Source organism: Mustela lutreola, chromosome 3, assembly GCF_030435805.1.
Source record: "Mustela lutreola isolate mMusLut2 chromosome 3, mMusLut2.pri, whole genome shotgun sequence".
In the NCBI taxonomy this organism is placed as follows: Eukaryota; Metazoa; Chordata; class Mammalia; order Carnivora; family Mustelidae; genus Mustela; species Mustela lutreola.
The window spans coordinates 12,659,677-12,662,879 of NC_081292.1; positions in this window are offsets into that span (position 1 = coordinate 12,659,677).

The window sequence follows — 3,203 nt, forward strand, 5'->3', positions numbered from 1 at the left end:
TATATCATCTCTCTTAAAGTTTAGAATGTTCTTCCTTAAAGACAGAAACAAAGACAGACAATACTAAATTATTCAGGAAATAAGCTTCAAATTCTGAGGAACATCAAGGGCCACAGGCTTGCTGGAGCTCTCCTTGGTGCTGAGCACAGGAAAGCTGCAGGGATCATTCACTATAAATAAAATTGTCATAGAAAAAGGTAAGAAACACCATTGTACATAGTTCTTGAGGTGTTATATCAAAAGAAGTTTTGCTGCTCTTATAGGAAATTTTCCTGAATACTTTAAGGTTTGCTATTTGATGAGAATGACTAATCAAGGAGGGCAAGGAGTCTTGGACTGGGAGGTAGATAATCTGGGATATAGTCTAAAGATTTAATCATTCTCTGATGATCTAACCAAGCACTTCTTTCTCCTGGTTCTCAATTTTCCCCTCTAAAATGCTGATAGTGAGTGCAGTGGCTCTTATAAGCTTTCCTACCTAAAAACTAAATATGTCGTAAGGCCTTTTAGAGTTGACAATATATTCTTGCATCTAGTCTCACGAAGCAAGAGCCCAAGTGAATGTGCAGCAATAAGGCATTCTCAAACATTGAAGCATGGAATACAGATTTAAACTTCTCTGTGGAAGGTAGTTTAATACGGGTTTCAAGAGCCTTAAGTAAGTTCATCCTTATGGAAATATGAGAAGCATAGGTATCCATAGAGAAGAATATATAATTATTATTTAATAGAGAAAATTAAAAGCAATAAAAATGTACAAATTCAATAGGAGTATTAAATACAATGAATATATGTTGTTATTAAAAGTAAGATTTTTAAAGTTTAGTTAGCATAATGGATATTGAGAAGCCATGAAGCTATTTGGGTAATTATTTAAGATAATGGAAATATACCATGCTTCTATCTCTAAAAATCTCAACTCTTCCCAACACTCTCTTGCATTTCTCCTTAGCTCCTATCCTCACCTAAAATCTGTATATTCTACTTACCACCTTCCAAACTGGGATGTATGCTCCAGGATGGTCACAATAAGCTTTGTTTCTTTTGTCTCCTGGTTTCAACTTCAGGTCCTAGAAAAGTACTTGGCAGATAATTGGCATTCAATAAATATTTGTTGAATGGATAAATTTTTTTGAATGGATACATTTAATGTCAAGTGATAAAGCAGATAAAATTAGATACATTTTATGAGTATTCTAATTTTATAGAGCTAAACATATGTGTGTATATGAATCTGAGTACATCCTAGATATTTATCATAAATTTATTTCATCTAGAAATGCAAAACCATAATGGAAGTTTAAAATAGCTTCTCAAGGGTGCCTAGGTGGCTTAGCTGGTTAAACATCTGCCTTCAGCTCAGGTCATGATCGTCATAGGGTCCTAGGATGGAGTCCCACATCAGACTCCCTGTTCAGCAGGGAATCTGCCTCTCTCTCTTCCTGACCCCTCCCCCATGCTCGTGCTTTCTTTTTCTCTCTCACTCTCTCTCTCTCAAATAATAAATAAAATCTTTTAAAAAATAAAGTAAAATGTCTGTTAAGTTTTTTAAACTTGGGTGATTTTCTTTGATTTTAAATTCAATATGATTAGCAATGAGATTTAGTTGTGTGTGTGTCTGTGTCCATGTCTGTGTGGCTGAGTGTGTCTGTATGTCTGTGTGTGTTTGTGTTTCTTTTTGCACATGTGTCTGTGGTGTGTTTGTGTGTGTGTGTGTGTGTGTGCATGTGTCTGTGCATGTGTGCTTATGTGTCTGGGTGCCTGTGTGTCTATGACTGTATAGTCAGGCTGTGCTGAAAACTCCAGGTCCCTTCCTTCTACTATGTGGCAGCACTAATACTAATTCTCATTTCATCTGTAGATTTGGCTTCCTCTGTAGTCTGTTTTCACCACCAGCTCTTGCTTGAACTGTCACAAAACCTTTTAACAGATCTCTCTTTGTGATCACTCTTGACCCTACTATACACTCTTCATATAGCTTTTATATCTTAAACCTATAAAATTGATCCTGACATTCTGCTATTAAAAACCCTCAATAGCTTTCCTTCACACTCAGAATAAAATCCAAATTCCCATTAACTATGGCTGAAAGACTCTGGCCACTTCCTCAACCTCAGCTCCTGGCAAGCCTTCCCACACTCCCTTTGCTTTACTACACTGTTTCCTTGGTCCTCAAGACACAAAAACATGTGCTCATCTTAAACCTTTGTACTGGATTTACCTCTGCCCGAAATGCCCCTCCCTCAGATGATTTTTAAGCTAGTTGCTTCTCATTCTCCTGGTCTCTGATCAATATCCCTTCTTAAGAGAGGGTTCCTCCAGAACTCCATCCCTTCCAGGTCCACATGAGTCACTTTCGTTCTGCTGCCTCACTGTGTTGACAATAAACCGTGTATCCTTGTCTGAAATTACCTTGTCCATTTGCTTTTTCATTCATCATGTGTATCTATCTCTTCCCTAAAAAAAATCAACTTCCTGGGAGCAAGAGAATTTTCTGCCTTATCCTGTACATTCCCAGGACCTAGCACAGTACTGGATATATGGAGTTACTCAGTGACTACCTGTTCAGTGTATGAATTAATGAGTTAGACCTCAATTTGTGTCGGCTTCAAGGTGTGGTATGCCTCCCATTCCATTCTCAGTGATTTCCATTCTGGCTCTTGCTAATTAACTCCATTTTTACTCCTTCACCTTTTATTCGTAAGATTTTGAAACAGAGTTTGGGCATCAAATGATTAAGTTCTGGGTAGAGATATGAGTAGAGGACATTCTCTGATGAAGGCCTGTGTGAGCAGAAGGACAGATAAAGGTAAGGGATTTGATGATATTTGTTAGAGCCACGGAGAAGTCTACAGTGATCATATTAATCAGAACCCTTGTTTGATAAAAAACAGCCACATCACACTACTATAATGACAAATGGAAAAATAAAAATAAAGGGAATTTATGAGCTATGTTATAAGAAAATTCAAGGATATCCTGGCTTCATGTTGAATCACTCTACTGTATACCTGGAACTAATAAAACACTGTAGGTTAACTGACTGGAATTAAAATAAAAACTTAAATATTGTGTTATGGACATTGGGGAGGGTATGTGCTATGGTGAGTGCTGTGAGGTGTGTAAACATGGCGATCCACAGACCTGTGCCCTTGGGGCTAATAATACATTATATGTTAATAAAAAAAATTTAAAAATTTAAA